We start from the raw sequence: 15,177 nt of genomic DNA, 5'->3' as shown, positions 1-15,177 counted from the left end.
TCAACAGATGTGATTAAAAAACTTGATGGAATCAATGTCTCTGACAAGACCATTTTGGTCTCGTTGGATGTTGAATCCTTATATTCTTCAATTCCCCACTCTATTGGAATTGCAACTTGTGAAAAATTTCTCAATACAAGAGGAGTGGGCTATAGCAAACATTCTAAATTTGTAAGTGAACTTTTGAAATTTGTTCTGGAAAACAATATTTTTATTTTTGATGGCAAATACTATAAACAGAAACAAGGGACAGCAATGGGGGCTACATGCGCCCCAACTTATGCCTGTTTACACCTTGGTGGATGGGAAGATCAAATTGTTTTTGGTGAGCATTCTGACATAGTTGAGGCGCATGTAGCCCTCTGGATCAGATATGTGGATGATATCCTCCTGCTATGGGATGGCAGTGAGGAGGATCTACTTAAATTTGTTTCCCTCCTGAATAAAAATAATTTAAATATCCTCTTAACTTGTAGTTATGATTCTACTACCATCAATTTTTTGGACTTAAAAATTAGTAAGAACGAAGGTAAAATTGAAACAGAAGTGTTTCGAAAGCCGACTGCAACTAATAGCCTTCTTTTGGGAACGAGTCATCATCCTGAAAATCTTAAGAGGGGTATCCCCTATGGGCAATTTCTGCGGCTTCGCAGAATTTGCTCTAAGATCAAACCTTTAAACAACAGGCCAAAGACATGGCGACTCGTTTCCTTGAGAGAGGCTATTCAAAAAGATGTGTAAAAAGAGCACTCTATAGAGCATCTCAGCATCAAAGAAAAGATCTCCTGTACAAAAAGAATACCAAAAGTGAGAATGTGGAAGACACTAAAATCAGATTTATTACTAAATATAATGCCCATTGGAGTAAAGTTAAAAGTATTCTTAATAATAACTGGCATTTGCTGACTAATGATTCCACATTACATCAACATGTGGGGGATTATCCCCTTATGACAGCAAGGAGACCTAACAATTTGAAAGATCTCCTTGTTAAGAGCGAATTTAACAAAGTGCCTACATCTAACTGGTTAGAACGCAATGCCCAAAAAATAGTCGGCAGTTCCCCCTGTAATCACTGTGTCTGCTGTCAATTCGTGCAGAAAACTAAGACTTTTAGCACGAATACAGGTGTCACATATAAAATCAATTCTTTCATTAATTGTTCAACAAAAGGAGTCATATATCTTCTCTATTGCTCGTGTAAATATTTTTATGTGGGTAAAACTTTTAGGGAATTACGTTCCCGCATTACAGAACATAGAGACGATATAAAGGACTTCAACATTGACAGCCCAGTGGCGAGACATTTTGCTCAATTTCACAAATCAAAAATTGATGAACTCCACTTCATTGGAATAGAATCAGTCAAACTGAGCATGCGCGGGGGGGACATTGATAAAATTCTTTTACAAAAAGAAACAAGATGGATGTATAAACTAAACACCCTATCTCCCAATGGCTTAAACGAAAAATTGGAATTTGCTTCCTTTTTAGGCTAATTCCTTATACCTTACTTTGTCTGCACATCTCCATTTATTTCCATATATGTAGAGACTATGGGATCTCAAAAGTAACAAAATAAATCAAAATTGTAAATATATACCACTATGATGAGCTAAAATGCACATATTTGTTGTTAGAGTAATTTGACACACATGACATTATAATTAAGTATTGTCTTTTAAATATTGCACAATGGTGTATTGAAATAAAATTGTTTTTAGCATATTTTGTATATATGATTTGTTGCGGATGTGTGTGTGAGTGAGTATCTGAATCATTTAATTGTATATAATCAACTTCTGCTATTGAATACCTCACCTTGGTTACTTGAGAAGCCCTGAATTTAGCTGTATTTAAAAGTAACAATTGCAAAGACATTGCAACAGCGGCTAATTGTGATTGACATAAATTTCATCAAATGGAAAAGATCCTGGAAACCGGTATCCAATAAAAAGGCTGGTAATCAAGGTGTCGTTAGCACCTGGAAGAAGCTCCATGCTGCACTGACTGAAGGAGCGAAACGAGCGTTTGGACTCGTCGTGCTTGGCAGCCCTTACAGCAGATCCCCTGCTCATCGTGACTTACCCCTGATGTCTGGACACTCCATGAACAAGGCAGCTAGGAGGAGCGACCGCATGAACAAATACAGGTAGAATATGTTATACGCATCTGTACACCGAATATTACTGTCCTAAAAGAATACAGCACTTGTGAATAAAGACGCGTGTTTCTATTGCTCCTCCTATGCTATGCCTCTTAAGCACCTATCGACTCAGTAACTCTCGGGGTTCAAGTCTGAAGTAACTGGTCTTTATACACCGGGGACTGTATAACTGCATCCATTTCTTGCATTAACGCTGCACTTATTGGATTACAAATACCTACAAGTTCTAAATGGACTGTTTTTGGTCTATTTCCCCTGGTGCACCAGATAATAACTTTTTGGCCAGTACCTTATAACACTGCTTTGTGTGGGATCCACTGTATGAATGTGAATGGGTGTATTGTGCATTTGGTTAATAAATATTTATATTGTTTTTGACATACAAGCTTTTTGTAGTGCTTTTATTCAATTTTACAGTCGTGCTGGATTTACCTAGACTTTTGGGAATTTCTTATTGTGAAATCCCCACTTCCTTTTCTATGTTGTTTTCATAAGTTACAATAACACCTAACACTACACTATAAATAAATAAATTAACTAAATTAACAACAATTAAATAAATTAAATTAAATTAAATTAGCTAAAGTACAAAAGAAAACAAACACTAAATTACAGAAAATAATAAACAAATTACAAGATATTTAAACTAATTACACCTAATCTAATAGCCCTATCAAAATAAAAAAGAGCCCCCCAAAATAAAAAAAACCCTAGCCTAAACTAAACTATCAATAGCCCTTAAAAGGGCCTTTTGCGGGGCATTGCCCCAAAGTAATCAACTCTTTTACCTGTAAAAAAAATACAAACAACCCCCCAACAGTAAAACCCACCACCCATACAACCAACCCCCCAATTAAAATACTATCTAAAAAAACCTAAGCTCCCCATTGCCCTGAAAAGGGCATTTGGATGGGCATTGTCCTTAAAAGGGCACTTAGTTCGTTTGCGGCCCAAACCCTAATCTAAAAAATAAAACCCACCCAATACACCCTTAAAAAAACTAAGACTAACCCCCTGAAGATCCACTTACTGTTCTGAAGACCGGACATCCATCCTCAACGAAGCTGGGAGAAGTCTTCATCCAAGCCGGGCGAAGTGGTCCTCCAGACGGGCAGAAGTCTTCATCCAGATGGCATCTTCTATCTTCATCCATCCGACGCGGAGCGGCTCCATCTTCAAGACATCCGACGCGGAGCATCCTCATCAAACAAAGTCTTCTTACTGAATGACGGTTCCTTTAAGTGACGTCATCCAAGATGGCGTCCCTTAGATTCTATTTGTCTGTCTGTCTGTAGAATTCTATCAGTCAATTGGAATTAAGGTAGAAAAAATCCTATTGGCTGATGCAACCTTGATAAGTCTTCACCCAACGGGGCCGAAGTCCTCAATGAAGCCGGGCGAAGTGGTCCTCCAGACGGGCAGAAGTCTTCATCCAGGCGGCATCTTCTATCTTCATCCATCCGGCGCAGAGTGGCTCTATCTTCCAGACATCCCACGCGGAGCATCCTCTTCCATCGACGTCCAACTGAAGAATAAAGGTTCCTTTAAATGACGTCATCCAAGATGGCGTCCCTTCAATTCCGATTGGCTGATAGTATTCTATCAGCCAATCGGAATTAAGGTAGAAAAAATCCTATTGGCTGATGCAATCAGCCAATAGGATTGAAGTTCAATCCTATTGGCTGATCCAATCAGTCAATAGGATTGAGCTTGCATTCTATTGGCTGATTGGAATAACCAATAGAATGCGAGCTCAATCCTATTGGCTGATTGCATCAGCCAATAGGATTTTTTCTACCTTAATTCCGATTGGCTGATAGAATTCTATCAGCCAATCGGAATCTAAGGGATGCCATCTTGGATGAAGTCACTTAAAGGAACCTTCATTCAGTAAGAAGACTTCATTTGAAGAGGATGCTCCGCGTCAGATGTCTTAAAGATGAACTCGCTCCACGTTGGATGGATGAAGATAGAAGATGCCGTCTGGATGAAGACTTCTGCCCGTCTGGAGGATCACTTCGCCCGGCTTGGATGAAGACTTCTCCCGGCTTCGTTTAGGACTTCGGCCCAGTTGGATGAAGACTTTTGGCACTTCCTTGAGGATGGATGTCCGGTCTTCAGAACAGTAAGTCGATCTTCAGGGGGTTAGTGTTAGTTTTTTTAAGGGTCTATTGGGTGGGTTTTATTTTTTAGAATAGGGTTTGGGCCGCAAAAGAGCTAACTGCCCTTTTAAGGGCAATGCCCATCCAAATGCCCTTTTCAGGGCAATGGGGAGTTTAGGTTTTTCTAGGTAGTATTTTATTTGGGGGGTTGGTTGTGTGGGTGGTGGGTTTTACTATTGGGGGGTTGTTTGTATTTTTTTTATAGGTAAAAGAGCTGATTACTTTGGGGCAATGGTTTGCAAAAGGCCCTTTTAAGGGCTATTGATAGTTTAGTTTAGGCTAGGGTTTTTTTTATTTTGGCTAGGCTTTTTTATTTTGATAGGGCTATTAGATTAGGTGTAATTAGTTTAAATATCTTGTAATTTGTTTATTATTTTCTGTAATTTACTGTTTGTTTTTTTTGTACTTTAGCTAATTTAATTTATTTAATTGTTGTTAATTTATTTAATTATAGTGTAGTGTAAGGTGTTATTGTAACTTAGGTTAGGTTTTATTTAACAGGTACTTTTGTATTTATTTTAGCTAGGTAGTTATTAAATAGTTAATAACTATTTAATAACTATTCTACCTAGTTAAAATAAATACAAACTTGCCTGTAAAATAAAAATAAACCCTAGCTAGCTTAGGGTTTATTTTATAGGTAAGTATTTAGTTTTAATTAGTAATTATTTAGTTAATGATAGGAATTTTTAGTTAGATTTATTTTAATTATATTTAAGTTAGGGGGTGTTAGGGTTAGGTTTAGACTTAGATTTAGGGGTTAATACATTTAGTATAGTGGCGGTGACGTTGGGGGCGGCAGATTAGGGGTTAATAAATATAATGTAGGTGTCGGAGATGTTGGGGGCAGCAGATTAGGGGTTCATAAGTATAATGTAGGTGGCGGCGGTGTCCGGAGCGGCAGATTAGGGGTTAATAAATATAATGCAGGTGTCGACGATGGCGGCGGCGGTGGTGTCCGGAGAGGCAGATTAGGGGTTAATAAATATAATGCAGGTGTCGACGATGTTGGGGGTGGCAGATTAGGGTTAATAAGTTTAAGATTAGGGGTATTTAGACTTGGGGGTTCATGTTAGGGTGTTAGGTGTAGACATACATTTTATTTCCCCATAGGAATCAATGGGGCTGCGTTACTGAGTTTTATGCTGCTTTTTGGCAGGTGTTAGACTTTTTCTCAGCCTGCTCTCCCCATTGATTCCTATGGGGAAATCGTGCACGAGCATGTACGACCAGCTCACCGCTGACTTAAGCAGCGCTGGTATTGGAGTGCGGTAAGGAACAAAATTTTGCTCAACGCTCACTTCTTGTCTTTTAACGATGGGTTTGTAAAAACCCGTAATACCAGCGCTACAGGTAAGTGAGCGGTTTATAGAAAACTGCTTGTTAGCACCCCATAGCCTCTAACGCAAAACTCGTAATCTGTCCGTTAGTTTGTGCCAAGTTACAAGGCAATTGATTGATTGATATTTAAGGGAATTTTGGTACATTAACCTCTTTTTTACGTTAAGCCATTCACATGAAATGTTTTAGGATTGTAAAAAAATAGTTAAATGTGAATAACTTTTGGTATGTTTTATCAAATGTCCTGAAATTTTCAGAATATATTTGAATAGATAGATTAATGTATTGTGGGAAGTTTGGGGGAAATTGGTTAACATCTAAGTTTAATTTTGTACGTTAAGCCACATTAAGCTCCCCAAAAAATAGACTTGGATAGTAAAAAACTGACGGCTAGATTATGAGTTTTGCGTTAGGCTTAAAAAGCAGCGTTAGATGGTCCTAACGCTGCTTTTTAACGCCAGCTGGTATTACGAGTCTTGCAAGTACAAGTGTACCGCTCACTTTTTTGGCCAGACTTGGAAATACCACAAATCCACTTACTTAAATTGTGTATCCTCTTTTTTCAATGGGACTTGCATAGCACCGGTATTACGAATCTGCTAAAAAGTGAGCGGTACACCCTCTCCTGTCAAGACTGGTACCGCATATTAAAGTCAGTAGTTAAGAGTTTTACACTACAACGGCGCAGCATAAAACTCTTAACTAAAGTGCTAAAAAGTACACTAACACCGTTATCTACCTATTAACCCCTAAACCGAGGCCCTCCCACATCGCAAACCCCCAAAAAATGTTTTAACCCCTAATCTGCCGAATAGGGACATCGCTGCCACTATAATAAATATATTAACCCCTATACCGCTGCACTCCCGCCTTGCAAACAGTTAAATGTTATTAACCCCTAATCTGCCGTCCCTAACATCGCCGACACCTACCTACATTTATTAACCCCTAATCTGCCGCCCCAACGTCGCCGCCACTATAATAAAGTTATTAACCCCTAAATCTAAGTCTAACCCTAACCCCCCTAACTTAAATATAATTAAAATAAATCTAGATAAAAATTACTATCATTAACTAAATTATTCATATTTAAAACTAAATACTTACTTATAAAATAAACCCTAAGCTAGCTACAATATAACTAATAGTTACATTGTATCTATCTTAGGGTTTATTTTTATTTTACAGGCAAGTTTGTATTTATTTTAACTAGGTAGAATAGTTATTGAATAGTTATTAACTATTTAATAACTACCTAGCTAAAATAAATACAAATTGACCTGTGAAATAAAACCTAACCTAAGTTACACTAACACCTAATACTACACTATAATTAAATTAATTCCCTAAATTAAATACAATTAAATACAATTAAATAAAATTTGCTAAAGTACAAACCCCCCCACTAAATTACAGAAAATAATAAACAAATTACAAGATTTTTAAACTAATTACACCTAATCTAATCCCACTAACAAAATAAAAAAGCCCCCAAAATAAAAAAAAGCCCTACCCTACACTAATTTACAAATAGCCCTTAAAAGGGCCTTTTGCGGGGCATTGCCCCAAAGTAATCAGCTCTTTTACCTGTAGAAAAAATTACAAATCCCCCCCAACATTAAAACCCACCACCCACACAACCAACCCTACTCTAAAACCCACTGCTACGTCTATACAACGTGCCACGGCTTGTGTGTGCTGGGATCAACCGGCCTTCGGCTGTGTAGCGCAGCTCCCTCCAGGATCACTTCGTTACCTATTATCTACAAGCGGATATGCTGTTTTTCACCTAAGGAACAGTCACAGACGGATTACAAATAACAGGGATAAATCTCTGATGACCGGTTCATGGGATACTTTGTTACTTTAAGGACAGCAACTATACAGCACTAACATTGGCCAACGATAAGTATATCTTTGCTGTTTTGCATCTCATGAACTTTAATATCTATCCACGTTTGTTGTTTAACTTGCGAGTGTTTTCCTCATAATTTAATATTATATTTTCTTTATTATTTCCTTTTACTGTTTCAATAACTATTTTGAATGGTAATAGGGTGTATATACCTGTTACATAAGTCCTGCCTTAGTATTAGTTGTGTTAACTGTGCACAGTAGATAGTTTTAAGCATATGTGAACTATCTTTTACTGAGTAAAACATATTGGACCAAGAGTGCTGGTGTGAGATATCTTTATTTCTTTTCTCTTTCTTTAGTATTTGCAACATTATATCTCAGCACCAATATTACTATATATCTAAGGTCCTATAGTTTAAAAAGACCTGAGCAACGTATTTTTTGATTACTACTCTAAAACCCACCCAATACCCTCTTAAAAAAACCTAACACTAACCCCTTGAAGATCACCTTACCGGGAGAAAGTCCTCAACGAAGCCGAGAGAAGTCTTCATCCAAGCAGGGCAAAGTGGTCCTCCAGACGGGCAGAAGTCTTCATCCAGACGGCATTTTCTATCTTCATCCATCCAGCGCGGAGCGGGTCCATCTTCAAGACATCTGACGCGGAGCATCCTCTTCATCCAACAGCTAACACTGAATGAAGGTTCCTTTAAATGATGACATCCAAGATGGCGTCCCTTCAATTCCGGTTGGCTGATAGAAGGTTAAGGGTTAGTACTGGTAGTAGAGATGAGACTAGAGATAGTAATATTAGTGTTATGTTAGAGAGGTTGATTTGGTTTAAAAATTAATGATAGAAGCACTAGCTACTAGTTAGTTACTGGGTTAGGAAGGGTAGGTTTAGGTTATAATTTGGTTTTCTGAAGGATGATGAAGAAAGATGATGAAGTCTTAGAGTCTCAGTAATTGGCACTGAGACTTTGAATACTTCACCTTGGCAATGAGTGAAGGATAAGTTGTATGTATCATCATTGAAAGGTGTGTCTGTCCCGTGGCACAGCCATGCTTTGTTCCCTAAGGATCCACAATTTTGGATTAAAGGCAGCATAATGTTTTTGATGTTGCAGGGCAGCAGCATGAACATAAAGTCTCAGTAATTGTCTCTAATACTTTAGGTCCTTCACCCTAAAGGTGGGTGAAGAATAATAAACTGACTGTATTATCATACAGTGGTGTGTCTGTCCCATGGACACAGCTGCATGCTGTTCCCTAAGGATTAACACTGTTGGATTGAAGGCATCATTAAGTTTTTGATGTTGCAGGGCAGCAGCAGGAACATAAAGTTTCAGTAACTGATGCTAAAACTTTGGGTCTCTCACCCTGGTGGTGTGTGAAGGATATGTTGCATCATAATCCGTGGGTGTTTCTGTCCCATGGACACAGCCTTGCACTGTTCCCTAAAGATCCACACCATTGAATTAAAGGCGTTAAGGCAGCATGATGTTTTGGATGTTGCAGTCAGCAGCAGTAACATAAAGTCTCAGTAATGGGCACTAAGACTTTGGATCCCTCACTGTGGTGGTGGTTGAAGGAAAATTGTTTTGTTTGTAAGTACCCAGTTGTACTCAAGATATGGAAGGCAGGCAACATTTTTTACAGAGGGCAGGACAGCAACAGCAGGAAAAAAAATGTCTCAGTAATTGGCGCCAATACTTTGGATTCCTCACCCTGGTGGTGGGTGAAGAATAGGATAAGGATAATATTGTGCTTTGTATTTTAAGCAGAAACACACAGAGTTTAGAGTGTAGAACTCAAGGTGTGGAGGAAGACAGGCAATAGGGCAGCATCAGCAGCAGGAACATAAAATCTCAGTAACTGGCATTGACACTTTGGATTCTTAACCCTGGCAGTGGGCGAAGGATTTAATTTAAAAATATCATGTTTGGTTAACAGAAACAGACAGTCACACAGAGTGCAACTTTAATTAACTCAAGGGGGCTCATTTATCAAGCTCCGAACGGAGCTTGTGGGCCCGTGTTTCTGGCGAGTCTTCAGACTCGCCAGAAACAGCAGTTATGAAGCAGCGGTCTAAAAATCACTGCTCCATAACCCTATCCGCCTGCTCTGAGCAGGCGGACAGGAATCGCAGGAATTCAGCCCGATCGAATACGATCGAGTTGATTGACACCTCCCTGCTGGTGGCCGTATTGCTCTCCGCATTCATTGAGGTCTTGCGGACCTGATCCGCACTGTCGCATCAGGTCCGCAAGACCTTTGATTAATTGGCCCCAAGATGTCGAAGGCAGGCAGCATAGATGCATTGACACAGGAGCAAAGGATATTAGAATTTAGTAGAAACACATAACACACAACTCAAGTAGCCACAAGCAATAAGTATAAAACCTTTATATTAATGGATAGTTTAATTATTTGGAATTGACAATGTTGACAGATCTTCTGAATTCAATCTGCCTGGAACTGTAATGAATGAGCAATGGAAGATGAGGAGGAAGAACATTGGGTAGGGCTGCTGCTGCAGCTGCCACAAGAAGCTGCCTCCTGCTCCTCATCTTCTCCCTCTCTCAACATACCCCTTTTTTGAAGCACTTGTGCCCTTCGCACAAGTGTATCCCTCCAAAATAACAGACATTTTGTACGTTTTGCTATTGTACCGTTCAGCCTTGGATCGCACAGGTTAGCTAGAATGTAATGTGGCATGTCAAGCAAATGACGCAAGTGTTTTCTTAGCTTCTCCATCAGCTTTCTTATAAAAGAGGCTACCTTAGCATGGGGCCTGCCACCAAATAGATCTGCACTGCCATTAAGGAAGCTGTCCATTGTGTTGATCAGGTGATAAAAGATTGGTACTACCTGACCCAGGCTTGTACTATCCTGACATAGGTTTTCAGTGGCATCTCTGATTGGCTTAAGGACTTCTACTGCCTGCCTGACTGTAAGCCATTCTTCTCAGAAAAGAGGGCGTCCCACCGGAATGTACTCTTGGGAAGACAAGATCTGCTCTAGCACGTCCAAAATTGAACTCCAATGATTAATCACATCTTGCTGAAGGCAGTGCTGGTGCAGACCTGCCCTGTCTTGTTCATCCCTCAACATCTGGCTACCCTTCACACTGTGGTGGAAGTGTCCAGTAATCTAACAACATCGCTCTATGATGTCAGCTAGTCTGCCTTCACCGTTGCTTGGGAGACAGGATCTCATAACAAGATGTTGGATGTGTGCCACACAACGCACACCAACAAAATTCCCATCTCAAAGGGCTTTGGCCATGTTAGATGCTCCACATGTGAACATTGGTCCAAACCTTCTCTCCAAGCGATTGCTCTAACATTTTTTTCAGGCCTCTCAAAATGTTTGCTGAGGTATGCTGGTGATCCATAACCTCTCTGTGGAGAAGGAAGGAACGATACCAAAGTTACTGTCACCTTCCAGCCATGGTTCTCTCCCCAGAGGCGTTGGATTGCCACCAGTGCGCTGTCAAGGATAGGAAGGCTTGCTGTGCGCTGGGTGCACTACATAGGTATGATGGGAAGTGCATGCTCTCCCAAGCAGCCTTTGACATCTCTTCCTTCACCAGTGACCTGCAGGAATGGTAAAGTGAAGGTATCACTTTACTGCTAAAGGTGGTTCAAGATGGCACATAGTATAGTGGGTTCAGGGCATCTACCAACTGCTTGAAGGACTCTCCTTCAATCATTTTAAAAGTAGCACCTCTTGTAGCAATAAACTGCCCAATAAGCCATGTCATCTTATTGGACTGCTGTTTGGACATCTCCCTTGAATAGAAAGCACCAAACTGCTCAAGGGTGGGCTGTTGCTGCCAATGATGATGGCCCTGACCTGCGGTTCTCTGTGACCCTGCTTTTGGGTGGACAGACGCAATTGAAGATTGTCCTCTGTCCTGGCTGGGGGTATTGCTATTGATAGAGGTTTATGCCAGTCTTGGGAGCTGTGGTTTTCTGTGGCAGTGCTGCTCCTACTTTACTTTAAATGCTGGTTTATCCCTGTGCCTGTAAGATGTCCCAAAACTTTACCACAGCTAATGTCTTTTCTGCAATGTTTGCACCTAGCAAATCTCACATCTTCCAGACTCTCAAAGTGCTCTCATACTTTTCCACACCGACTGAGGTATAGTGGGGCTGCTTCTCTGCTCCTGACTTGCATTGTCTACACTGCATCTGCTGCTGCTTTTAGTAGTATTAATGGTGGTGGAGGCACTGCTAGTGGTGGTAGCAGGAGGACAAGGACTAGCCCTTGTAGAGAAAGGAACTGGAACTCATTCTGGGCTGTCATCATGGGGTTCTTGTCTTGTCATGGCATAGTTTCAGAAGAATTACCAGAAGATGAGGGAGATGGCTGAGGAGAGGAAGTGTTTCTGAAGTAATCTCCTACACCCTCCTCTATTACAGACACCTCTGGCTTTTCATAATCTAATTCCTCCTCATGTAAGGTAAAAGCAAAGCCCTTACATATTTGGGCAGAGGTGGGAGTGAGACTGGCATCTAACACTTGCGTCAACATTAGGCTAACATCCACTTTCTCTGGCCTACTGCTGCTGCTGATAGTAGCTATTTCCACCTAAAGACTGGCAACAGCCCTAATTACCACTTGTCCATGGGGAGTACTACTTTCTGTGAACAAATGGGAACTGCTGCTTACTATGGTACTGGAGGTGAGTATGGAGGAATCAGGGGAGGTTATGAACATATCTTGTGGTTTTGTCACAGTAGTAAAGTTGGTGGTACTTGCGCTGCTACTTTTTTATGTGGGTCAGTCACAAGTAATTTTTGTTTAACACTGGCCGAAGGTCATGACTCAAACAATACAAACAAACTGACAGTTGTTACACTAGTTTTCTCAGCTGTTGGCTGTGGCTGAGATTTAACAAAGGAAGCCCACTTTTTGAGTGGTGGGGTGCCACCGCCACCACTGCTGGTCACAGCCAGTGAACCAACATGCTATCCCTCTCTGTCTCTAACAATACTGCTAGTGGTGGTGGCAGAGGCTCACACCAATCCATGTGCAGTCATGGCTGTGTCTGTAGTGGGGGCTGCCACTGATGTTCTTGTGGCTCCTGTGGTAGCTGGGAAAGGAAAGAGTCTGTGGCTGCACTTTGAGGGGTCAGGGCCATTCTTGACTGGATTATTTCTCTGCATTTTTTAATGAAATGGTTGCTGCCGGCAGATTATATGTCACCTTGTAGCGGAGTGAAATGTGCTTGACGTTTTTTGGGGTTAAAAGGTTGGAGGTTTTTGAAGTATTAGCGCCTTCACCCAAACGAATGCATATATACGTTGTGCGGTACTTTGGCTATCGTACCGCATATATATATATATATACGTCTTCGCTTCAGGATGCTCCAGCACTCTTGGCTGTTAAGTTACAGCCAAGATCTGGAGCTCCTGAAGCTTCAGACATCTGTCGTATATATGGAGCTGTAGCGCGATTGGTGCTCCGCCTCAATATGAAGTGGGAGGGGCCCTACGCTACAAAGAAAATAAATAAATATAGGGACAGGGAGGGATTGGGCAGCTACACTACAGAAAACTGGATCTGGGGGGGATCAGGGAGTGATGGGACCCTAAACTATAGATTGCAGGTGGGAGGGAGATGAGGGGGACACTATGCTACAGAAAATATATATATATTTTTAAAAAAAGCTATTTTTTTATTTTATTTTTTATTTCAACAACAAAATATCCATATTTTGGAGACGCAGATCCACATAGTATTTTTAAACAGAAATTATTCTTATTGTTTTTTCCAAATACATACAAAGGAAGAACAAAAAAAGAAAAAAAGAAGAAGAGAAAAACAAAACAGCAAGCAATTATCATCTTATCTCAATCTATACATGGTTAGCTGTCAATAGTTATTGTGACAAGGAAGAAAAAAAAAAATATATATTTTTATATATATATATATATATATATATTTATATATTTATATATATATATTTTCTACCATATCTGGACGAATGTACTACACTATGAGGCCAGCATACAACTAACCTTCTATATAATATGTTCCCATTTTCATAATAGTCATTTTATATCCATTGTTGGGGAATAAAATCCTCCATAATTAGCATTAAAAACGGTAAAGAGTTTCTTAAAGGAGATATAAATTGTATCTGAATTGGTAGAGACTATCCCATAATTACTTGTTTCCATTTAGAAAAGAATTCTCTAATTTGCTTTTCAGAGAATGCTTTTATGTCATGAGGCTCAATAGTCATTTGCAAGTTCATAATATTCACAAATTCAGCGAGACTAGGGGCACCAGGGGATTTGCACTTTCTAAAAATTAAATTATGTGCTGCTAGAATGGTCATATTTATCAGATATTGGTCTCCTGTATGTGTACACAAAAAAAAAAAAAAAACATGCAAGAACATGTAATAGAGATTTTACTCTCAAAACTTGTTTAGCCAGAAATTGACCTTTCCCCAATATTGTCTAATTTTAGGACAAGACCATAAACAGTGTATAATATCTGCTTTCCCCGCATAGCATTTAGCACAATTAACATGCTGATTACCTTAAGTCCATATATTGATTATATAGGGAGTAAGGTAAAAATGATTAATCAATTTCAATTGTTATTCTATTCAGCTAATTATTGTAGTTGCTGATTCTGATAAGATAATACTCTTTAGAATGTATTGACCTTGAATTCTATCAAAATATTTAGCAAAACTGTCTGTGAGTTTATTTACATGCTTTTGTCCTAACTTTGTGTATATGACCTTATACCAATATTATATTAATCTTTTACCAGTTTTATAGATTTTAATCCCCATATAAATTTCCTGTAGACCCCAATCGAAGCCATACTTTTGAAGACGCTGTATAAAATAGCTCCTGACTTGTAAATAAGCATAGACATTTTAGCAGGGAGATTATATTTAGTTGATAGCTCTTCATATGTTTGAATTGTCCTAATACTTTCTTGTTTCTGTTGTGAGAGATATATTAATCCTTTTGTATGCCATTCTCTGAATACTAAATTATATATGCCAGGTGTCAAGTCAGGAGTTCCCGTAATGGTTGCCGATATTACCTTTAAGACCAAATTTTGTTATAGATATAAACATGTGATCCCAGATAATGGAATCGAATGCTTTTTAGGCATTGATCATAATTAACGCAAAGTCACCCTTTCTACCTTTATCTGATTTCTGGTTATCAAAACCCAATATCTTACCGTATTTTTGCCATGCCAATATAATATTAGAAAATGTAATTAACTTACTTAGGCCTAGATTTGGAGTTCGGCGGTAGCCGTCAAAACCAGCGTTAGAGGCTCCTAACGCTGGTTTTGGGCGCCCGCTGGTATTTGGAGTCAGTGATTAAAGGGTCTAACGCTCACTTTTCAGCCGCGACTTTTCCATACCGCAGATCCCCCTACGCCATTTGCGTAGCCTATCTTTTCAATGGGATCTTTCTAACGCTGGTATTTAGAGTCGTTTCTGAAGTGAGCGTTAGAGCTCTAACGACAAAACTCCAGCCGCCTGAAAATAGCAGGAGTTAAGAGCTTTCTGGCTAACGCCGGTTTATAAAGCTCTTAACTACTGTACCCTAAAGTACACTAACACCCATAAACTACCTATGTACCCCTAAACCGAGCTCC

Source organism: Bombina bombina, chromosome 3, assembly GCF_027579735.1.
Source record: "Bombina bombina isolate aBomBom1 chromosome 3, aBomBom1.pri, whole genome shotgun sequence".
NCBI classification, from domain to species: domain Eukaryota; kingdom Metazoa; phylum Chordata; class Amphibia; order Anura; family Bombinatoridae; genus Bombina; species Bombina bombina.
This window is presented reverse-complemented; position numbering follows the sequence as displayed.